This window comes from Rhinolophus sinicus, linkage group LG03 (assembly GCF_036562045.2).
Source record: "Rhinolophus sinicus isolate RSC01 linkage group LG03, ASM3656204v1, whole genome shotgun sequence".
Classification (NCBI taxonomy): Eukaryota; Metazoa; Chordata; class Mammalia; order Chiroptera; family Rhinolophidae; genus Rhinolophus; species Rhinolophus sinicus.
Window position 1 is genome coordinate 126,554,874 of NC_133753.1, and position 26,185 is coordinate 126,581,058.

The following is a 26,185-nucleotide window of genomic DNA, read 5'->3' on the forward strand; positions in this document are numbered from 1 at the left end:
AAAAAGTGTATTTGAAAATACTGACATATAAAATTATTTAGGGAGAGCAGAATTATTAACAGAAGTCTTTGTTCTTTGTTTTAAAGTATTCATATAAATCAACAGGTATTTATTGAGTAACCATAGGAGAGATAATGTTAAGGATACAAAGATAAATAAAATCTGGATTACTGCCTATACTTTACAGTGTATTAAAAAGAAATAGATAGGTAATGATGATACAATTCATTCAAAATCTATTCAGCAGCATATATTGAGCATCTATTTGTTAGGTGTATTTCTCAGGGCTAGGCGTAGCAAGACCCATAAGATTGCAGTTCCTAGTCTCAATAAATTCACACCTATTGGGGTGACAAACCTAGAAACAAATGCCATGTAATTCAACAGGTTTAAATATACAAATTGGTTATAGGCTTAGTGGGGAAACACAGGAAATATGCACAGTATTTCTAAAGGCCATCAGGGAGGAATTCACAAAAATAAAAGCATGAGGTACAAAGTGCTACAAAGTCACAGAGAAAGAAAAAAGCACAAAGTAGAAGACTCAAAACTCTATTAAGAAGAGAACATTTTACAATATATAGATGTATCAAATCATCACAGTACAACTTAAACTTACACAATGTTAGATGCCAATTATATTTCATTAAAGTGGGGGGGGGTTAATTTAAAAAAAAGAAGAAGAAGAAGAAGAACATCTCCATAAGCCTTGAGGGATACTTATGAAAGGAGCTCACCTACCTGTTTGTCTGTCTGCAAAGGTGTAAGCAGGAGGTGGCATTGGAAACAGTCCTGGGTTGAAATCCTAGTGCTACGATTTAATAGCTGTGTAACTGTATTTTTTAATTAACTTCCTGGAAGCTCAGTTTTCTAATCTTTACAAGAGGGATAGTAATACCCACTTTGCAGGGTTGTTGTGCAGGTTGGATGAGATAAAGTATTTAATGTGTCCTGCTTTGGAGAGATGTATTAAAAAGTAGTCGTTACTAATAAAGCATGAGAGAAAGAGCTCCCACACAGGAGAGACCACGGAAAAGGAAGTGATGGGGGAGGTTACTTTCTAAGTAGAAGTTTAATCATGAGCAAGGATACACAGGTAGAAAAATGAGGAACATGTTTGTGAAGCATGGCTAATTTGAAGGAAAACAGGGAAACAAAAAGTTTAAAAGATTAGATATGGCCACAAGGCATACAATCTTATATGCCCTAAATTCTAGAAATATAACTGTTATTTAGACACCTCTTAACCTTTTACTCTTTTTATATGATCAATTATTATAAAAGAGCTCAGTTTTCAAATTAAGGCCAAACAATTTTTGTCTCCTTCAAAGAGAGTAACAATGTGAGGAGAAGTCAATACAATTTCAAAATCCACATGTGTACTGTCAAAAAGGTTCATTAAAGGCAGACACCAGCAGAATGGCAACCGTCAACGTCCCATCAGTAATAAGTTAAACGAACCAAGGCAAAGCCAGTCCCTACACTGCAATGAGACAGCTTCTCCGGGAACCCAGATCAGACAAACCTTAGAGTCTGCATGCCGGAGGAAAGTAAGTTCCATTCTTGGCTTTTTGTGTGTAATTCACTCTTTCCCCAAAAGGCAAGGCCTAATTCCCACTCCCACCCCATCCTGTCTCTACTTATGCCCTATCAAACGTGTTTTCTTCCCAAATTGTTCTTCTACAATTCGCTTCAGTTTGTAAATAAACTTCCCTAAATCTCGGACCTCCAACTCCTTACCCTATCTGAAACCTGGCTCCCCAAAAACACAGTGCTCTAAGCTGGAGGCTATACCTCCCCTGCATTCCACCACCCATAGCCATGAAGCTGGGGGATGGGGTGATAGGTAACATTATCCTGATTCCTTAGTGCCATTTCCAAATCACTGCTCTTCCAAACTTATTAAATAAAATCGTGTCTCCTTTGAAATTTACACCATTCAGTTTTACCAAGTCCTATCTCACCTAGCTATTATGTGTCTCCAAATCTTACCCTCAATCTCCACTTGCCCCCAAATTTTATTCTCCCACCCAACTCTTATCTTCCTCCATGGAGATTTTAACCTCTAGTCTTTCTCTTCTCCAAAGACCCATTTGATCCAACTCCATTTCGACTACCCTTGCTGTTGCCCATAGCCTGAACCCAAAACTGTTTCATCTCTGCAATGGTAAATGTTATATTCTAGTCTTAGGCCATAACCTACCACGTTCCATCTCTCTGGAGTCGTAACCTACTCTTTGACCTCAAAGAGATCTCCAGCCACCCAATGATCAAACTATATTCCTTAAAACGTATCAGTTCCACCTATCTTCTCTCTCTTCTAAGGTGACCGTGCCACTTATCATCCAGAACTAGGATACTTTTAAGTATGAAAGAAGAGCTATTCTTTCTTATGCCAGGAAAACAGACATAGCCTAGACTCCCCAGGCAACCTGAGGCTCCACTTCTTTCCCCAGACATATTGAAGCAACTGACTTCCCTTGACTTTCTGTCTTTCTACACGTGTACTAACAACCTCCAACTATGACCCAATCCTTCTTCATTCTTCCTGGCCATGTTTTTAAAAGCTTAGCTAACTCTTACTAGTATTTCAAGATTGTGCTCATATCACCTCCTCTAGGCAGCGTCCTCTACCTCTGCAACTGTTGTCATAGCACTCGGTAATGACAATGTCCTTTTCAAGATTATTCCTCATGTTTCTCACACATCAGGCATGTGGGTCTATCTTAAAGTTCTGACCTAATTATCCTTTACGTGTTTATTCTAAAATTCTAAAATGCATTATATGAAAAATTATTACTTGTTTAATTTCATATAGATTAAGCAAGTCCAAAAGAAGTACTTCTAAATTAACAAATAGTATTTACAGCAATAAAAACTAGCAGGTGTTTTCCTAACCTGAGTTTTTTAAATTTTATCTCCTCATACATTTGATTGCTCTGCTTTCCAACTGTTACTCTCTGCTAGTTCTGTTGTCTAACAAATTTTGGAATTACATGGAAAGTAAGTAGAAATCAAGAGAAAAGTAGGAAAAGCAAATTTTGAAACATGTATATCAAATGATCGTATTTTGAAAATTATACAAACATGAACATGTGTGAATATATATATGTATGTGTATATATATATATATATATATATATATATATATATATATATATATATTTTTTTAAGCCCAAATTGATACACATCAAAATTTTATCATTAACTTCCCCTAAAGACTAAGACTTGGAATAATGGGAAAAAGACACCACTTTCTACTTTATGTACCTCTAGTTTGCATTTTTATCATAAGCATGTATTCATTTTATAATGTAAAAAAGATATGAGAAAAATATCCAGAGTTTTTTTTAAGACTGAGGATTAAGAAGATAAAAATCAAATTTCACGGATAGAATGTTTATATTAAAAATTATCTCTCCTTCAAATGCATTTGAAATATTTTTATTTAGAAAATGACAAAGGTACTTACATCATGATAGTTACTTCTGTGTAAAATATTCCAGTTGCATTTCCACTCATTAGAATGCTTCTGGTTTCCACTGAACAATTTCATCCCTGTTCTACATCCCAGGCTCCTGAACTAATTGTAGTTCTGACTAAGCACCTCAACAATGAATTGGTCTAACCACAGGTCCAACCATTACTGTGGTTACCCAGCAAAGGAATCTTTGGTTTTTTGCTCTGATGTCTCAGAAAAAAGCTTTCATTCATTCATTTGTTGATTCATCCAGAAAGTATTTATTAAATGTCTGTAACAAGCCTGGCCCTGAATGAAGTCCTCAGTACACAGAGATAAAAAATACTGGTTGCAGCTTCAGGGAGCTTATTAGAGGAGAAGCAATTCTAACACATAACAATAATTGCTACAGAGAATCCCTGTACAGAGTTAGTACAAGCACAGAAGTATCATCTAAACCTGGCTGGAGCAAAAGGAAGGAGAGACTTCACAGACGTCCCTGCACCATCCACTCACTTCTTCACTAACACTTTCTTTCCTCTAAACCAAAATATGACTCTCCCCACTTAAAAACACTGCTGGTTCTCTGAAAACATAAACAAAGTCAACAGACCTTAAGCTAGACTCACCAAGAAAAAGAGAAGACTCAAATAAAATCAGAAAGAGGAGTTACAACGGATACCACAGAAATTCAAAAGATCTTAAGAGACTACTATGAACAATTATACACCAAATAATTGCACAACCTACCAGAAATGGATAAATTCCTAGAAACACCCAAATTCCCAAGATAGAACCATGACAAAATAGAAAATCTGAATAGACCTACTACTAGTACGGAGATTGAATCAGTAATTTAAAAAGAATAAAATAACTACCTCCCAGTAAATAAAAGCCCAGAACCAAATGACTTCACTGGTGAAGTCTACCAAACACTAAATGAAGATTTAATATTTGTCTTTCTCAAACTCTTTCAAAAAATGGAATAACAGGGAACACTTCCAAATTCATTTTATAAGTTCAGCATTACCGTGATATCCAGACAAAAATACCACAAAACAAAACAAACAAAACACTACAATCCAAAACAACTGATGAACATAGATGCAAAATTTCTAAACAAAATATTAGCAAGAAAAATGCAACAATGCATTTAAGGGATCATACAGTATGATCAAGTGGGATTTATTCCAGGGATGTAAGGATGGTTTAACATCTGCAACTCAATCGACATTATACACCAATTAACAAAATGAAGGACAAAAATCATATGATCATCTCAATAGAAGCAGAAAAAGCATTGGACAATATCTATTTATGATTAAAAACTCTCAAAAAGTGAATATAGAGGGAATGTACTTCAACATAATAAAGGCAAACCCAAATAACAAAACCCACAAAATACTCAATCATGAAAAGCTGAAAGCTTTTTCTCTAAGATCAAGAACAAGACAAGGATGTCCACTCTTGGGTTACTCTTGTCACGGTTATTCATCATAGAATTTAAAGTCCTAGCCAGAGCAAATAGTCAAGGAAAAGAAATAAAAGCCATCCAAATTGTAAAGGAAGAACTAAACCTGTCACTATTTGCAGATGACCTGATACTGTATATAGAAAACCCTAAAGACTCCACCAAAAAAATGTTAGCACTAATAAATGAATTCAGTAAAGCTTCAGGATACAAAACTCAATATACAGAAAACCGTGGCATTTCTATACACTAATAACAAACTATCAGGGAGAGAAATTAAGAAAACGATCCCACTTACAACTGCATCAAAAAGAAAAAAAATACTTAGGAATTAATTTAACCCAGGAGGTAAAAGACCTGTACACCGAAAATTATAAGATATTAATGAAAGAAATTGAAAAAGACACAAATAAATAGAACGATATTCCATTCTCAAAGATTAGAAAAATTAATATTGTTAAAATGACCATACTACCCAAAGCAATCTACAGATTCAATGCAATTGCCATCAAAAACCCAATGGTATTTTTCACAGAAATAGAACAAATAATTCAAAAATTTGATTGGAATCACAAAAGACCCCAAATAGCCAACCCAATCTTGAGAAAGAAGAACGAAGCTAGAGGTATCACACTCCCTGATTTCAAACTATATTACAAAGCTAACGTAATCAAAACAGTATGATATTGGCACAAAAACAAAAACAGAGCTCAATGGAATAGAATAGAGCCCTGAAAAAAATCCACATATATCCGACAACTAATTTACAACAAAGGAGCCAAGATCACACAATGGAGAAAGACCAGTCTCTTCAATAAATGGTATTGAAAAAACTGGACAGTGTCAAGCAAGAGTGAAACTGCACCGCTATCTCACACCATACACAGAAATTAACTCAAAAGGGATTAAAAACTTGAATGTAAAACTTGAAACCATACAATTCCTGGAAGAAAACATAGGCAGTAAGCTCCTTAACACTGGTCTTAGCGATGTTTTTTTTGGATATGGCTCCAAAGGCAAGGGAAACAGAAGCAAAAATAAACACATGGGACTACGGCAAACTAAAAGGCTTCTGCACAATGAAGGAAAACATCAACAAAATGAAAAGGTAACCGACTGAATGGCAGAAGATACTTGCAAATCATATATCCAACAAGGGGTTAATGTTCAATATATACAAAGAACTCACATAACTCAAGAGCAAAAATACAAAGAACCTCAGTAAAAAATAGGTAGAGAATATGAACAGACATTTTGTCCAAAAAAGACACACAGATGGTCAATAGGCACATGAAAAGATGTTCAACATCATTAATTATCTGGAAAACGCAAATCAAAATCACCATGAGCTATCACCTCACACCCATTCAAATGGCTATTATCAAAAAGACAAGAAATAACAACTGTTGGCGAGGATGTGGAAAAAGGAATGCTTGCACACTGTTGGTAGGAATATAAACTGGTGCGGCCACTATAGAAAACAGTATAGAGATTCCTCAAAAAATTAAGAGTGCAAATACTACATAACCCAGCTACTCCACTTCTGGGTATTTATCCAAAGAATACGAAAACACTAATTTGAACAGACATATGCACTTCTATATTCATTGCAGCAATATTTACAACAGCCAAAATATGTATGTGTGTATGTATATATGTATGTATGTGTATAAATATATATAAAATGGAATTATTACTCAGCCATAGAAAAGAATGAAATTTTCAGTAAGAAGAAGAAAAACAAATAAATACCAAATGATTTCACTTACATGTGAAACCTGAAAAAATGTTTTTTTAAAAGTCACACACAAAACAAAAACAAACATAGATACAGAGAACTAGAGTGGAAGGAGGATGGGGGAAGGGCAAAATGGGTTAAATAGATCAACTGTATGGTGATGGATTGAACTGGACTTACAGTGGTGAACACTACATAGTGTACACAAATATCAAATTAGAATGTACACCTGATATATAATATTGTATACAAATTTTACCACAATTGAAAAATGATGAAATTATGTACTTCCTAAAAAGTTTGGAAAAAACAACTTTATCTCTGGCAACCTCAGAGAATTTGAAAGAAAAAGCAAATTGCCAATAAATTTTGGTTAAATAATATTAGAAGAAACCATGCAATTCCCCAAGAGATATTAAGTATACACAAACTATATTCCTTAAAAGACAATCATGAGAAACAAGATGAGAAACTGTTCAAGATTAAAAGAGAATAAAGAAACATAAGAATAAAATGTAGCATATGAAATCTAATTGAACCCTGTATCCAAAAAACTAAAACCATAACAAAAAATTATTTAGGGACAATTGGCGAGATCTAAATAAGCACGATTATATTAAACATATTATTAAACTAGTGTTAATTTCCTCATATGTAACAGTGATATTATAATCATGCAAAAAATTATCCATATTATTAGGATATGCATGCTTAAAAAATTATATCGGTATCTCTTTAATGTAGTTTCAAATGACTTTAAAAATAAATACATACATATATATATATATATATATATATATATATATATATATGTTTATATAAAAAATATATTTCTCTCCAAATAGAGAAAATAGGGGAAAATATTAACAGTGACTGAATACAGGTGAAAGGTAGTATGTGTGTTTACTGTCCCACATTTTCAACTTTTGTATAGCATTGAACATTTTCAAAATAAAGTATTGAAGGGGTGGGAAGACAGAAAGCATGAGAGGAGGCCGGTGTCAGACAAATGCAGCACTAGTCTCAGCAAACGCGAAAACCAGCTGCGGGATCTCAGCCAGGTCACAGACGCTCTCTAGGTCTCAGCTGAAAGAGAAGGGAGTGAAGGATATCTAAGGTCCTTCTCCTACTACTTCTTCTCAGCTCGAAACCTCAAAAGATAACCATATGCGAAGTAGGAATACTCATTACATTATTGTAGAAATAAAATAAAATATTTAAAACAGCTAGCCAAGGGCCCGTCACATAGAACAAAAACGATAAATATTAACTCCTCTCTTCTGAGAAAACATCTTTAAAATTCTTCAGTGAAGAAAAAACGAAGGAAGCATGGTGGTGTGAGAGGTCCCCTGGGTCTCTCCCTTTGAAGTTAAAACACATTGAACAGCTATAATTCAACAAAGGATTCCCTGCTCAACACTCAAACATGTCTGACTGATCCTCGCATTGAAAAATCTGAAGGTGGAGAATCAGATCCCACAGGGGAGGAGGGAAGAGAGAAACGCAGACGGGTGGTACAGATGCAGCCCAGAGCTCAATGAGGGTCTCAGGAGAGGGGAGCAATCAGGTTTCTGTGTGCACACTCTGCAGCCCTGAGTTGCAGAGAGATGGAGTGAGCATTCCTGCTTGAGTAGTCAGCATGTACTGGGGTTAGGCGCAGTAACCGGGGCCGGGATGGAGCACAGAGGTGCTCTGTGGAGGCTGTGATCTGGAGGCCATCATTGCCAGGCATAAAAACAAAACCCCAGAGTCTGGTTGCCTCCCCTCACTCTCTCAGAGTTAGCCGTGGGCCTCAGAGGAGGCTGTATTAGTGGATGTCAGGTTTCAGAGCATCCTGTCTGCAGCCCTGAGAACTGGAGAGGCAGAAGCATTTCTCCCTGAGCAGCAGACGCACATGGCTTCTGATCCCAGTGACCAGAGTGGAGATTCAAAGGTGAGGCAGCTGAGGTCTGGCAGTTGCCATTACTGGGAGGAGAACAAAGCCACAAACCCAGGAGCCGACTGTCCCAGCCCACTCCTCCCCCACCCATCCCTGCTGATCCAAGTGGGGGCACCTGGGATACCTCGGGCAGTCCATCACTGCCAGCAGTGTCTGGTGGCAGTGGGCAGCTCTGATATTTCATGGTCTCAGAGCCCCATCACCCAGCACATTCCCCTGTGGGGGTAGCACCCTGAGACCAAGGCAACCTCATCACAGAGGAGACACCCACCTCCCTAGGGAATACAGGGCATTTTCCATTGCCCCACAGAGATCTGAGAAGCTGGAGCAGTACAAGAGAAAATAAAAAAACCTGTGCATCAGTGCCACTTACTGGAAAGACTCTTCTTATCAACCTACTGAATAGAGAAGTGTCACTCTTAAAAAGCAGATTTCCATACCCATAAAAGCCTACCTAGGCAGAGAAATAATCGGTCAAATACCATGAATAACCAAGGTAAAAAAGCAGCTCAAAAAGAAAATGAAAAATCTCCAAAAATAAACTTGAAGACATGGAAATATGTGATTGACAGAGAATTCAAGATCACAGTTCTGAAAAAACTCAACAAGATATAAGAAAACTCAGATAGGCAGTTTGATGAAATCAGAAATAAAATCAACAAACAAAAAGAGTACTTTACCAAAGAAGTTGAAACTTTAAAAAAGAACCAAATAGAAATTCTGGAGCTGAAGAACTCAATAAAAAAAGATAAAGAATGAACTAGTGAGCTTAGGAAATAGAGTTGACCACGTGGAAGAAAGAATTAATGATATCAAGGATAGAAATCTAGAAATAACACAGATGGAAGGAGACACTTGAGAAAAAACAAGAGAGAAAGAAAAGAAAGAAAGAAAGAAGGAAGGAAGGAAGGAAGGAAGGAAGGAAGGAAGGAAGGAAGGAAGGAAGGAAAGATTCTATGAGAACTGACTCCATCAGAAAAAATAACATATGATTAATGGGCATACCAAAAGAAGAAGAGAGGGAGAAGGGAACAGAGAGCCTATTCAAACAAATACTCAATGAGAACTTCCCAAACCTATGGAAAGACCTGGATCCTTGAATCCACGAAGCAAACAGAAGATCTAATTATCTCAATCCAAAAAGGCCTTCTCCAAGGCATATTATATTAAAACTGTCAAAAATTAACAATAAAGAAAGAATTCTCAAGGTAGTCAGGAGAAGGAAGACAGTAACCCAAAAAGGAAATCCCATTGGATTATGATTTGATTTTTAAGCAGAAAGCCTACAAGCTAGGAGAGTGGTATCAAATTTTCAAACTATGGGAAAAGAGAAATTACCAGACAAGAATGATCTGAAGGAGAAATAAAGACTTTTAAGACATACAGAAGCTGAGGGAATTTACCACCACAAGAGATGCATTATAGGAAATACTGAAGGTGGGGGAGGTATTATACATTAAACAAAAAGACAAAAGTCATCTTTTAAAACTATGAGAAAGGTGACTAACACAAACAGAGGCAGGAAATTACCCCTTTATTCAGAATAGGGTATTATATACTTAAATACAACATAAAAGTTAAAAGGCATAAAGACATTAAAAAAAAGAGCTACTGCAATTTTGAAATGACCTCACCCCATAAATAGGGATAATTTGTGACAACAGAAACATAAAAGGGTAGGGGATAAAGGTCTGAATTTGCAAAGGGGAATGAGTATAAGACACTTTCAGAAGAAAACGGACTATTTATATATGAAGTTTTCTTTTGCATAAACCTAATGGTAACCACATCAAAAAATATCTACAGCCGAGACACATAACATAAAGAAAGAGAAAAAAGAAGAAAAAAGAATAACACCAAACTAAAATAAAAGACAGAAACACAAGGGAAAAGAAACAATAGAGATACAGGTCTATCATAAAATAAAAGATGATATGGCTATAGGAAATCCTCATACATCACTAATCACCCTAAATGTAAGTGGACTGAACTCACCAGTAAAAAGGCAGAGAGTAGCAGACTGGATCAAGAAACAAACCCAACCAACAAACAAGTCTTGGCGAGAATGTGGAGAAAAGATAACCCTCGTGCACTGTTGGTGGAATTATAAATTGGTGCAGCCACTATGGAAAACAATTTAAAGGTTCTTCAAAAAATTAAAACTAGAACCACCTTACGACCCAGCAATTCCACTTCTGCGTATTTATCCATAGAAATCCAAAATACTAATTCAAAAACATATATGCTGTGCTATGTTCATTACAGTATTATTTACAACAGCCATGATATGGAAGCAACCTAAATATCCATCAATTGATGGCTGGATAAAGCAGACGTGGTATCTGTATACAGTGGAATATTACTTGGCCATGAAAAAAATGACTCTTACCATTTCCAACAACATGAATGGACCTAGAAGGTATTATGCTAAGTAAAAAAGGTCAGACAGAGAAAAACAAGTACCATATGATCTCACTTATATGTAGAAGCTAAAGAACAAAATAAATGAACAAACAAAACAGAAATAGACTCATAGATACAGAGAACAAACTGATGGTTGCCAGATGAAAGCAGGATTGGGGGACTGAGTGAAAAAGGTGAAAGGTTTAAAAAACTACAAATTGGTATTTACAAAACAGTCACAGAGATGTAAAGTACAGCATAGGAATATAGTCAGTAATATGTAATAACTATGTATGGTGCCAGGTAGGTACTAGACTAATCAAAGGATCACTACATAAATCATATAAATGTCTAACCACTATGCCTGTACACCTGAAACTAACATAAAATAATATTGAATGTCAACCGTAATTGGAAAAAAAATATATTTAGACTTACTAATTTCTTAAAAGAATGTGGTGAAGGGAAAAAAAAAAAAAAAAAAAAAACAAACACCCTATGCTGCCTTCCGGAGACATGTCTCAGCTGCAAGGACAAATATAGACTCAAAGTAAAAGGGTGGAAAATGGTACTCCAAACAAAAGGGACCGAGAGAAAAACAGGTTTGGCTGTACTTATAATTGACAAAATAGATTTCAAGATAAAAAAGGTAACAAGAGACAAAGACAAACATTTCATAATGAGAATATTTTATAAAGGGAACAATACATCAAGAAGACATAACACATCTAAATACAGTATATATATATATCTATAAAAAAATGAATGCAACAAAAAGCCAGTTCTTTGAAAAGAGTAATAAAATTGGCAAACCATGGCTAGACTCACTAAGGAAAAAAGGAAAAAAATTCAAATAAAATCAGAAATAAAAGAGAAGTTACAATGGACACCACAGAAAAACAAAGGATTGTACAATAATTCTATGAAAGACTATATGCTACCAAATTCAATAACCTAGAAAAAAAATGGACAAGTTCTTAGAAATATATACCCTTCCTTGACTGAATCATGAAGAACTGAAAAATCTAAATAGACCAATCAATAGTAAGGAAATTGAAACAATCATCAGAGACCTCCCAAAAAGTAAAAGTCCAGGACCCAATCGCTTCATTAATGAATTCTACCAAACATTCAAAGATGATTTAATACCTATACTTCTCAAACGCTTCCAAAAAGCTGAAGAAGAGGCAATATTTCCTAACTCATTTTATGAGGCCAACATTACCCTGATTCCAAAACCTGGCAAGGATAACACCAAAAAAAGGAAACTACAGACCAATATCTCTGATGAATACAGATGCAAAAATCCAAAACAAAATATTGGCAAATCAAATACAACAATACATTGAAAACATAATACATCACGATCAAGTGGGGTTCATTTCAAGGGTGCAAATGATGGTTTGATATATGCAAATCAATCAATGTGATACACCACATTAACAAAATAAAGTATAAAACCCTTATGATCATATCAATAGATGCAGAAAAAGCATTTAACAAGATCCACTACTCACTCTTGAAATAACTTCTTCTCATAGACAGGTCTCAGCTTAAATATCAACTCCTTAGACGAACCTTTTGTGACCACCCTATCTCAAATAGCCCCATATCTCCAAATTATTTGTTTTGCTTTACTTCAAAAAATGTATTACAATTCACAGTTATTTTGTCAGTTGATTTTTAAACCTGTCCGCCACTCCAGTATAAGCTATAAGAATGGGTATCCAGCTTACTCATCATTATATCCCCAAAAGCAGCAAACTGTCTGATATTTAATAGAAGCCTATCAATGTGCATCACATAAATGAATGAAACAGTAAAGGAATATATGACCACGTTAGACAATGGGACTAATAATGCTGTTAACAGAAATACAGAAACCAGAAGGAGGAATGAGTGTTTAAAAAGAAAAACAAGGGGCGGCCGGTTAGCTCAGTTGGTTAGAGCGCAGTGCTAATAACACCAAGGTTGCTGGTTCAATCTCTGTGTGGGCCACTATGACCTGTGCCCTCCTTAAAAAAAAAAAAAAAAAAAAGGAAGGAGAAGGAGAAGAAGAAGAAGAAGAAAAACAAGACATATTGAGTTTGGTGCCAGGTAGTTGAAAATACAGGACTGGTGGGCATGCGTGTTGGAAAAGACATACAGATTGGGATTCTGCTGATTATACGTGTTAGTTGAAAAAAATAATAATAATTATGTCCCAAATAAGATAGAATTCAGTAGATTAAATGACAAGCAAAAAACAAATAAATAACTAATATAAAATGACCGTAGCCTGCCTAGGGAGGAGAATAGTCTAACATAAACACTACCAAACCAAGACAAGTCAAAACTGTTTCTGTTTCAAAGTAAAAAAATAATATACTCTTTTTTTTTAGTAATTTACAAAGAAAAGTAAAGTAATCCTACCTTACTACTATTCATTGTTGGCCATATCTTAGCTAAAGTGGCAGGTCCATGTTGGAGGGTTACACATTAGGGATGAGGAAGACACTTGAGAAAACGTTCAGTGACGTCTCACAGGAATGATCATAGAAAACATGAGCTGCAAGAAGAAATTTCAGGAGTCAGAATGTTACACTAGAGAGAAAAGTGAGCATGTATACCCAGAGTGCCGTAGGCTGTCGCTGGAAATCAACTGCGGGAGGCTCTCACGCTCACCACATTGAGAATCAGGATGCATGCTGAACCTGTCTATCCCCTGCTTCCTCGCTCCCATCTCTTTCCACAAGTTTCCCGATGAGTAACGTAGCTTCCCTTCTTCCCTAACCCGTTCCCTCAGTTTTGAATAGGTAATTCGTGTCTTTCTCCATTTTCACAGCATAAAACTAATTCCAAGTTTGAAGCAAATCAATAGAAGCGAGTAACTACACTCATTAAAATATTACAATCTAAAGTAATTAACTACGTGAGAAAAACTTTGTCAAAGGTTGGGAAGATTTGGGAAGGATTCTCCCAGCACATATACAATTTCTCTAACACACTTAAGTATGCCAAAGCATGACTCTTTTATCAGCTATTCTCTCAGTCCTTGAACCCAGAATTTCTAAGCTGTATCTCGGTCACTGGTTCTTTTTCATCACTGATGTCAATACATGCAATTTACAGCGCTGTCACAGTTTCTCATCTTTTTTGCCTTATGACCTCGTATTTCTAATCCCAACTTCGTGGTTTATAATCAACTCTCCCCTTCTTTCAAGTTCCTCTTTTTTGTTTGCCTATTCCATTTCCTGTCATTTCCCCAACTTCCTTGACTTTCACAGGAATCATCAGAGGACATTTCATAGATGTTACCAATGAGATGACTCCTTTCCTTCTGCTCAGGAAACTGCCCAAACGCAGGCACATCTTCCAAGCCCCCTACTCGTATAAGCTCTCACCTGCTTCCAAAGGGCTCCTTCTTTGCCCCCCAGACAAGCATTTTTTTCTCTTCTAGATTTGGCAATGTTTTTAATGCTAGAACTGGTTGGAAATCTAATCTACATATAATGAAGCTGTTATTACATCCACCTTTTTCCACTAAACTGTGATGTGGCTGAAGACAGGGATTATTACCTTAATACAGCCAGCATCACATATAATGCCTGGAACACTGTAACCAAACAAGCGATGACTGAATGAATGAAATTCCAAGGTGAATTACAGCTTTCTCTGATTTGTACTCTTTGGTGTAAGGGAAGGCTTTGACAAAAGTTGTTATATTAAACGATAAAATTCAGGACTTAAAATATTTAAATATGAAAATTTTAATCATAATTTCTCTTTTATACTGCTTTCAATAGAGGAGCTTCAATTTAACCCCTAGATATAATAAACAGTGTTACTTATAAAGATTTCCAAGGAGCAAAATATAGTGTGTACCTAAGTATACACATTATATATGTTACGTAATTCCACTCTAAAGACAGATCTCGCAATTACTGGACAATTCATTTAATTTGAATTTTTGTTTTTGGCCTCTCTTCTCTATCAGCAAATAAAGCTGAGTTACCTAGAATTCCATAATCTGGTCTCCCAATGTGACATAGAAACAGTTATTTTTAAAGACCTATTAGGTTGGTGCAAAAGTAATTGCAGTTTTTGCAATTAACCCTTTAGACTGTAATTACTTCTGCACCAAACTAATAAAAACAAGAAAGACAACTATTCAACTGGGATTTCATGCCCAACACTAAGCAATGTCAAGTGTCTTGTTCAAAAAAGCTAGTCAAAGCTCCCATGTGTTACTTATGTATCACGCTTCAACTTAAGTCTTTCTATAATTTTTATTTTTCAATAAAAAAATAGTATTTTTCCACTTGATATTAAAATAATTTGGGTTAAAAATAAGTAACAACTTCCTTGGTAGCATCTCTAAGTGGAACATTTCTTTGTTCAACCTACTATAAACCTATGATTAAAAATTATATTCCTTGTATTACTTCAAAAAGATTACTATCCTTTTCAGAACTTAGCAAAGTTTTCTACAGACAAGTTAAAAATATATAACTATCTTGGGATTATAATGCTAAGTGAAATAAGGCAGAAAAAGTAGAGAACCATATGATTTCACTGATATGTGGGATATAAAACTGAAAACAACAAAGGAACAAGACAGACAAATGAAGAGACAAAAACTCATAGACATAGACAATAGTTTAGTGGTTACCAGGGGGAAGGGGAAAAGAAAGGGGGTGATAGATGAGGGTAAAGGGGATCAAATATATGATGATGGAAAGAGAACTGACTCTGGGTGGTGAACACACAATGTGATATATAAATGATGTATTACAGAATTGTACACCTGAAATCTATGTAACTTTACTAACCATTGTCACCCCAAACTTTAGTTAAAAAAAAAAATGTGTAACTGCTTTCTGGTGTACCTTAATCTTCCCCACCAACTGCTCCAACAACACAGGTTACCATTGCTAACTCCCGCTCATAGCCAAATATAGTTCCTATTCCTTAAATGTGCTTCTCTTCCCAACTAGGACTAGAGCGAGCCAAGAGAAGAGCCTAGGGTGCAAACTTATGGAGACATTCACTTTCAAGGTCATGCAAGTGCAGTTGCATAACCCTAAAAGGGAACACCGTCTTAAATTTTGTGTCCTAGGCCTCTCACCCTAGTCCTGGCCCTACTTCTTTTTCCCACCACTAGTCCTCTAACTTCTCCAATAAGTACAATCCCAATTCTGCTAAGCCAAAAACGAATTCTGATAAACCAAATATCTAAAATTTAAATAATAAATTTAAATACAACTTTGCATCCATTTAAAAATCACGTTTCCAAAGAAAAATCTCTTATTTATGATGTGATGTTAGGTGAAAAATAGATGAGGCAGGAATGCCTACATACAATTAATTTTTTTTTCAAATGAGCATGAGTTCCACGTGTATGTAAGTGACAGATCTGTGTTGTCTTTTACTCCCTTTCTTTTGGTAGAAGCATCTAAATTTTCCTCTGTCAAACTTCCCTTCTCTTATTCTTAATCCATATAGTTTGGTAACAGAAATCATTACCACTCTCGAGTTCCTGGAATAAGCATAAAGTTCCTGGGACAGGTGTATGACCCAGGTCTGGACAATCAGCATATTCCCTTTCCCAAGCAAAAGTTCAGGAATGGGTATGTAACCCAATTGAACCAATAAAACTCAACCCCGAATTTTTATAGGAACTAATCAGAAAGTTCTCTTTCAGCTGAGGTTGCTAAACTGAAAGAACTTAAGTACCTACTTGACAGTGAGCCAACGCAAAGAGCCAAGAGATAGAAGGAGAACTGAAGAACAGTCTGAAAAGATTTTGCCCCTAGGCCTAATCACACCTGAGTTGAGGTGTGAACAGACAGATGTACCAGCTGAAATTTTAGAATTACGGTTGGGAAACACTTCCCTCTGGATTTAACATTTCCTGAACAAAGACTCGACAAATGAAGTGATATTTGAGCAAGGACCTAAAGGAGATAAGGAAGTAAGTCATGTGGATATCTGGAGAAGAACATTCCAGGCCAGGGGGACAGTTAGTGCAAAGCACCTATTTAAGAAACAGCAAGGAGGCCTGCGTGGGGTGAATGGTAGAGACAATAGAAAAACCTGAGTTCACAGAAAGATGGTACATGAGGGAGGGAAAGCAGAACCAGAAAACTAGCTCATCTGAAGGCCTTGAGCTCATATTCTGAGGTACATGGGAAGCCACTGAAAGATTCTGAGCAAAGTGACGTGACCTCTTACTTTTCAAAAGGATGACACTAATAATCTGAGGCTAATATTTTGAGAGCAACAGTAGCAGCAAGGAGACTTGTTAGCAGTTATGTAGGAGAGAGACAATGGTGTTGAACCTGAGTGACCCAAACAGAGGTAGTGAGAACTGGTCAGATTTCAGAAAATATTCTGAAGACAACAGAATACACTGAAAGACTGTGTGGGGGAAATGAAAGAGTCAAGAATAACTTCAAGGTTTGGGATCCGAGCAAAAACATGGAGAGAGTTGCCACTTACAAAAATGGGACACATTAATTTAATTGGGTTTCTATCATCCAAAAGAAGCCTGACAAATATAAAAATGTATGTCAGGAATCAGGTTATAGAAGTGACAGCCCTAAAATGTAGAACTAAGTCAATAATAGAACATGAAGAGAATATGTTCTCCCTCTATTGTAGGGTGAGAAGTCAGCAATTCTTAGCAAGCAAAACAGCTGGTAAATTGCCATATCTTGTACATGGGACTACATGCCTACTAAAGATGCAACTGTAGAATACTCAGTTAAAGTGTTAGGATGTCGGTATACTGCCTACTATGTAGCAGTCTTCAGAAGGTCCTTCAAAAACAAAGCGCACTTTGAGTGAAGACTTAACGAAATGAATATTTTTTCAGTCTTTCACTATAAATCCAAGATAGCTGACAATCTTGCAGTTTACAGAGTGGAAAATCAAATATCCATAAACTTAAATTAGAGGCTTTAACCGCACCAAAACAAAAAGTAAGAGAACCCTAATGCTCCAGTCTCCTCCCCAAGCATTCTAGCTAAGAGAATATTTATCCATTATAAAGAACCATCCACTATGAAACAGCCTGGGAGCAGGGACAAATTAGCTGTGCATTGTTACCTCCAGAAATTGCTCTGAATGGCCTAGAGACAGAAGCCAAGAAGGAAAACTCAGAAGCCTAGAATGTGCATGGTTTCTCAACTTCAATACTACAGACATTTTGAACTGGAAAATTCTTTGTCGTGGGGGTACTGTCTTGTAGGATGCCTAACAGTATCCTTGAACTCCACTTACTAGATGCTACTAACACCTACTTACACTCACCCCGCAACCCTCTATGTGAAAACAAAATGTCTCCAGACATTGCCAAATATTGCCTGGGGTAAGAATTGTCCTGGATGGAGAACCGCCAGATTAGGGTAATGGGCAAAGCTGTCTAGCGATTTGGGCTTTGGATACTTGGGAAAAAATGATCAAATGCAAAGAAACAAAAAAAACTTACTAAGTTTATTTAAAAAAAAGTTGTATTTCTAAAGAAACTCCCAACAAGGATTTGTTACTGCACACTCCCTAAGATGGTCCCGGGACCCCAACCCCTCAGCAACAAAAAACGGGCTACTGAAGCAGTATGGTCCCCAGTAAGGGAATCCTACTCATGCATCTTGGCTGTGACCACGGAGAAAAAAAATAAAAATATTCCCAGGTAGAACTAGTGACAGCCATATTTGCTAATCAAAAATCATATTCTACTGCCAAGGCAAAGAATCTCTGTCATCCCTGTCCAATGTAATAGGTACACATCATAGATGGAAAACTATGCAAACACATGGAAAATCTCTGTGGGTTGTTTCTCCTTTTTCTCTTCTCTAATTGAGAGTTTTTATAGTCTATGCTATTTTCCTTCTTTCAGTGAACACTGGCTTGATAGCAACTAGCAGTATTTATCATTTAACCATCAGTTCCTAGATTCTGAGGTTTTCTATTCAAACAGAACTGAGAGAATTACATAGAGATCATAGACTTAAAGTCAGATGCAGCAATTAAACGAGTCTATGAATTGTCTTCCTTAGTCAGGGGGCAGGTGATAGATGTATTGGAGGTTGCAAGTCAACGCTTTGCATTATTTTCGGAGAGGGCATTTTTTCAGGGTGTATATGTAAGGGAAAGCACACTGGGAGGATTATAGTGAATATCTCTTGGTTACGCTTGCCCTGCCTCCATGATCACAATACCTTCTTCTTCTTTCAGTGGCCCCCCCCACCCTGCCTCTCAGACCATGTGGCTAGCCATACTTCCTATTCCCAGTTCCCATACTTAGCACCTGATCTAGACCTCGCCTACCATCACATTATCCCCCGACCCCAGGGTAGAAATATGACCCAATTTATTTAATGACATGTGTAATCCCAGGACTTAACACTAAAACTATGGGTAAGAGAAGCTCTTTTATGTTGTACTTGCTAAACTGGAAGAATGTAAGCCAGGAGCCATCAGAGAGCTCCACATGGAGAAAGCCTACCTGAAAGTATATCTAACACAAGAGAAAGCCACAGACAACGTCCTCAGACCACTGTTTGAGCTCACTGAATCCATCTGTACCTGAAGACAGTACACTCCTGGGCACCCCAGTGTCCTAAACTAGGGTTTGAGTCTCATACAACTGAAGGCAATTGAAAAACCTATTATTATTACCAGTTATTAGATGAAACTGATATCAGTTTTCAAATGAAAAACTGAAGCCTAAAGACCTAAATTATTGGCCTAAATTCATACAACTAATTACTGGTGGCAAAGAGTGAACCCTAGGCAGGTCTGGTTCTAATATCCATGCTCTTTCTACTACATCATACTCTCTCTCAGAAAAACAGTCTGAAACTCCTCTATGCTTTATGATTACCTGTAACCATAAGGTAAGTCCTCACATGGAGTGAGTCCTCTATTAACATTTGTACAACCAAAAAAGGAAGACTCTTATGTTGTTCTGCTCTCTGTCCCATTCCTGCAACAACTTGTCTGTGTGACACAGAACATTTCTGCGTTATTGTTATAATGTAGGCTACCTCAAGGACAAAAGGTGATTTCTTCACCATCTCCATCCTCTTTCAAAAACCAAGATATTACTGCATATAATAGCAAGTGTCTCTAAGCTAAGTCACTTCAATCCCAGAATACCGGATCTAGTCACAGGGTAAATCAAGATTCATAATACGTAATAGAAATCAGAACCTTAAAAAGAGGCCCTCACCAAGCTCTAGCTACTATTCCGTCATAAATAATTGTGAAACTCACAAAAGGACACCTATATTATCCTACAAGTGAGACGCTTACTTTAGTATTTTAAGATATTTATAACAATTACATTCACTTCTAGAAAGTAGGAGCTATTTATAAAGTCAAATCTCTTTCAAATATTGTTGAGGGTGAGAGAGAAGGGAAGTGAAACAGATCCCTGACATTTTCAAGAAATTCGTCTAAAAACTAGAATTTTTGTCATAGCCAGAACATCCGATAACAATGTTTCACAAGTTAACTTGTTTCCCTTGAAGGTGGTGGATTAATTCACATCCAGATCAAAGACTCACTGGATTCAACATTCCAATTTTAAACTTATTCAAAAATGGCCATTTTCTGGCTAAGATCCACGACTTTCTTAGGCCTCTTTACTTTTCTCCACTTTTGGCAGCTGGCTTTCTTCTTCAGGAAATTTTTTTAACAAAGAAACATTTTATCACTTAACAAAAGTTATAATATAGGACAATCTCAAACAGAGAACAAGCCACCACAAGATATGGGCATTGGGCAGTTAGCTAAGATCATGCATATCTTAAGGTCTCACTTCCAATAAGAGGAATTCATTTCAGCAAAACTGCAAATGTGTCACCATGGACCTTAGAGTCATTCCCAAGAGTTAAAACTGATATTAAATCCAGGACAGCTAATGGTTTACTATATTTACACTTACCATTTCTATTTATTTCAGGTTTAGCATGTGAAAGACCTAAATTCATACCCCAGGTATCACTTCACAGCTGGACCTCCTTGGATAAACGCAGGACCTGAGATTGGTTCTAGATCACAAAAACAAAATATGTACAAGCTATCCAATTTACAGGGTTGTCATAAAAATAAAAACAAATGTACAAAAAGTGTCTAGAACTTTTAATAGGCACTAAACAAATATTAATGCCCCTCACCCATAACAATCTAAATCCACATAACTTACTAAAAAACTTTTACTGACAGAAACTATTTCTACCTTGGAGGTTAAAAGATTGAGGAGTGGTGAAAAAAAGGGAATATGCAAAAACAAATAATTATACCAATGTACTATGTTATTATATATCTGTAAGAGAAAAATCAGCCTCCTGCTTTGTCAAATGTTTCTGTTATATATAAATCTAGATAAAGATGCTTATACTTTGTCTAACGTAACTGTTCATAAGTAATTGGAATAGTGTTCTAACAAGTTATTTCCCATTAATATTTATCAGAGACAACAGCATTATTCAGTTCCCTTTAATTACTCTAGTATTGCCAATTTATTCAATGCAGAGAAAGTAAAAAAGCCTGACAAAGTGATGGTACTTAACCAGAATATACAAATTTGGAGTAAATTCAGAAAGGATATGAAATGTGACAGTGACTAGATCTGTGTCAGAAAGTCCACCATACACCACAGACTCTATACTGAAACAAAAAAGCGATGCTTGAAAATATTTCCTTTGCTCCAAGGTAAAGCAAAATTTGCAAAACCTTAGTGGAAGTTGGAATTATGATTAATCTATATAAGAGTATAAGAGAGAAAACATTCGATTCTAAAGAAATATATAATTCAAGAGAAAGTCAGGACACTGTATAAACATTTCATTTTCAAGAGGTGGTGTGGATATGGGGTGGCTTCTAAGCCAGTTGTTACCTGTGTAAGGTGAAATGAACAAAAGAGTCCTACCAACCAACAAGAGAAGATTGGCAAGTCCTCCCAAGCTAGACTTTCAGAGAGCAGAAGGGACACATACTGCAGAAGTGTTCAACTCCAAGGAAAAAACTATCCATCAAACAGCAGCAAGCATCAAGCCTTACAGTGATCAAGGACTAACTTTTCAACTTTGTGACAATGCAGTAGGCTTTGTGATTAAGCCAGAAATACACTTGTTCTGCAAACCCCAAAACAGAAGAGTCAGGCACAGGAACCTCTGCACATATACTAATGATGTAATGCAAACCCATCCAGCCTTCATTTTGGAAGCAAAAAAAAAATGATTTAACAACTTTAATGACTCAAGTCCTATTATAAAATTGTTAAGGGTCTGAAGGGATCACTTATATTTTTCAATTAAATTTGATTGTATTTTATGGCGGTCGTTACATCCTGGATCCACAAAGTTTTTGAGAAGTACCCTTGCTAATGTCAAGGGTCTAAGAACAAAGATTTTCTAAGTCTTCATTTCTAACTGTATATTATACATACTACATCCACACAGGATGAGTTACTTAAAAGCAGTCACATTCACAGAAATGTAATTCTAAAGATACTTTTCTGACTGAGCCAATGTAAAAAGCATTTTCATATACTAAACACCTAAAATATATTCTAGTATTACATTAAGAGTTTCCCCTTCTCTTAAAACCATTTGTCCCACTATGGAAACACTTTTTCTGCAAGTAAAATAATTTATACTGAAAAACTAATTTCGTATTGGCAGAAAAACAGACACATAGACCAATGGAATAGAATTGAGAACCCAGAAATAAAACCACATAAATATGGACAGATAATTTCTGACAAAGAAGCTAAAAACATACAATGGAGGAAAGACAGCCTCTTCAATAAATGGTGCTGGAAGAATTGGATAGCCACATGCAAAAGAATGAAACTGGACTGCTATTTGTCACCATGTACCAAAATTAATTCAAAATGGATCAAAGACTTAAGCATAAGACCTGACACAATAAACTGCATAGAAGAAAACGTAAGTGCTAAACTTATGGACCTTGGGTTCAAAGAGCATTTTATGAATTTGACTCCAAAGGCAATGGAAGTAAAAGCTAAAATAAACGAATGGGACTATATGAAACTTAAAAGCTTCTGCACAGCAAAAGAAACCATCAACAAAATAAAGAGGCCACCAACTGAATGGGAGAAGATTTTTAGAAACAGTGCCTCCGATAAGGGGCTAATATCCAGAATATACAAGGAACTCATGCAACTCAACAACAAAAAAACAAACAACCCAATTGAAAAATGGGCAGAGGACCTAAAGAGACATTTCTCCAAAGAGGACATACAAATGGCAAATAAACATGAAAAAATGCTCAACATCACTAACCATCAGAGAAATGCAAATAAAAACCACAATGAGATATCACCTCACCCCAGTCAGAATGCCTATCATCAACAAGACAAATAGTAACAAGCGTTGGAGAGGCTGTGGAGAAAAAGGAACCCTCATATACTGTTGGTGGGAATGGAGACTGGTGCAGCCATTATGGAAGGCAGTGTGGAGGTTCCTCAAAAAATGACGAATAGAATTACCATATGACCCAACAATCCCTCTCCTGGGTATCTACCCAAAAAATCTGAAAACATTTAGAGATAAAGACACGTGTGCTCCAATGTTCATTGCAGCTTTGTTTACAGTGGCCAAGACATGGAAACAACCAAAATGTCCTTTGATAGATGAATGGATAAAGAAGTTGTGGTATATATACACGATGGAATACTATTCGGCGGTAAGAAAAGATGATATAGGAACATTTGTGACAACATGGATGGATCTTGAGAGTGTTATGCTGAGTGAAATAAGTCAGACAGAAAAAGCAGAGAACCATGTGATTTCACTGATATGTGGTATATAAACCAAAAACAACAAAAGAACAAGACAAACAAATGAGAAACAGAAACTCATAGACACAGACAATAGTTTAGTGGTTACCAGAGGGTAAGGGGGGTGGGGGGTGGGAGATGAGGGTAAGGGGGTTCTAATATATGGTAATGGAAGGAGAATTGACTCTGGGTGGTGAACACACAATGGGATTTATAGATGATGTAATACAGAATTGTACACCTGAAATCTATGTAATTTTACTAACAATTGTCACCCCAATAAATTTAAAAAATAAATTTAAAAAGAAAAACTAATTTCAACTCTTCTGCAATAATTAGTGTTTATTTACACTTTATTTATAATAAAAGACCATGCTGTGCTCACTTTGGCAGCACACATACTATAATAAAGACCATGGTGCTGTTATTCAAATATTTTTAAATTTTTGTTATCAGTTACTCTGACTTTTAAATGTAAGACTCTTCATTATCAATTCACATAAAATTAGTAATCTTTTCTTCTGTTGCCTTACAAGACTGATTTTAAAAAGTGGAGAGACATTCATTTCAGGAAAACGTGTAACTTGGGTCTCAACTGTAGTACTATAAGGTGTGTCTCAAGTATTTGTTACTAATAATAGTTACACACATTTTTTTTTAATGACTCACTTTCCTTAGTAAATCAGAGAAGACTCAAGTTTACCCCTATTATGATGTCACGTTCAATCATTTGCATTCTGATATGCTTTCGTGAGCAGGAGAGAAGAAGACGGATTACAGAGAGCACGCTAGGAAACTGCACACTGGTCTAGGTTACATATGTAAATATCTTGTACTAGATGAGAAAAAATACTGAGAATCAGTGACTTAGATAAAATCTTTGTGTTACTGCTAGGTGAGTCAATAAGGAATATCTGGTTCAACTCCGAACTCTTCACTCAGTTCAGCGCTTGCTTCACAGCACTCATTGACCAAAGGGTGGTCTGTGAGTTAAATTGCGTGTATTCTTCTAACAGAACAGAAACAAACTCATAAACCCAGAACATTTTGATGGTTGCCAGATGGGAGGGGGTATGGGGGATTGGTGGAAAAGGGGAAGAGATTAAGAAGCACAGATTGACAGTTACAAAATAGTCATGGGAATGTAAAATATGGCATAGGGAATATAGTCAGTAATATTGTAATAACTATGTATGGTGTCAGGTGGGTACTAGATTTATCGGGGGGATCACTTTGTAAGTTATATAAATTTCTAACCACTATGCTGTACACCTAAAACTAATATAATACATACTAATTTTAATTTTTTTAAAAAAATTTAAAAATTTTAAGAATCTTTGTTGAATGGTGTGGAGAATCAGTGATTAAATTTATATGTAAAATATAAATAGTGTGTGTGCTTTAAGAATTAAAACCCTGTACTTACAGGACACACATTTTGAAATAGGAATAATTATAAAATGTTCCTCCTTAAAAAAACAATCATATACATCAGTAGGAGGCAGACAATAGTTAACTAAGAGTTTTATCTATTATTACATTAGAAAATATAGTTTAAGTTTTAAACAGATTAAGGAAAAGTGGTTTAAATTGGGGAGGAACACTAGCTAGAGATTTAAGAAAGTAATATTTAGCTTTTCTGTACCACTTTTAAGAAAATATTTGTGGTTTAAATGAAAGGAATTTTGGGAAATCATCCAACAAGAGATGATAATCTAAGGTTAAAGAAAAATAATTCAGGAATTCAGACAAACTAGACATATTTTAAGGAAAAACGCATTTAAATTTCTGATTATCCTTACTGAGAAACAGGAATCGAAGAACTATAAAAGAATTATTTGCTCTGTTTGTACAAATGCAAATGTCATTCAATTTAATTAAACTTAATGTACAGTATTTTAATTTACTAAGTCTAAAATCTAGGGACTTTTGGGTTGGTAAAACAAACAGTAATAGAAGAGATAAAATCAAAGCTATAATGTAAGGAACTGAATATGGACTGCCTAAATTCAGGCATTTTTACCTAGATTGTCTAATTTCTTCATAACAACTTTGTGAAGCAATTTTATCATCCATAGATGAGGAAACTATGGTTTAAAGAGATTAAGTAGTTTGACCAAAATTCCACATATGGAAATCCTGATTACTGACTGAAACCCAGATTATCTGGCTCCAAAAAACAAAACAAAACAAAACAAAAAAAGAATCTTCTTACACTACACCTTATGGCCTAGCAAGAAACACCTACATTAAAAATGTCAGTCTTTTAATTAAAAACCTTCTAAAAGAGAAGACAATATCAAGCTTATAGTAAGCGGTGATGATGTATAGACCAAAAATTAGTTATAATTTCATCAGTACATATGAATGTTTAAGAAATA

The 26,185-nt window shown here is 35.9% G+C and overlaps 1 protein-coding gene across 6 annotated transcripts in view; it reads right to left on the reverse strand.

The window, feature by feature from the left end:
- FER (FER tyrosine kinase) overlaps positions 1-26,185 on the reverse strand; it is a 372,260-nt gene that overhangs the window by 342,412 nt on the left and 3,663 nt on the right. For 5 of the 6 annotated variants that reach the window (XM_019727983.2, XM_074328621.1, XM_019727987.2 and 2 more), the window contains exon 2: positions 13,424-13,559. The exons of the other annotated variant lie outside the window; for it this stretch is intronic. The gene's annotated coding sequence lies outside the window, so the exon portion shown is untranslated. The remainder of the gene's footprint in view (positions 1-13,423; positions 13,560-26,185) is intronic. 6 annotated transcript variants of the gene reach the window in all.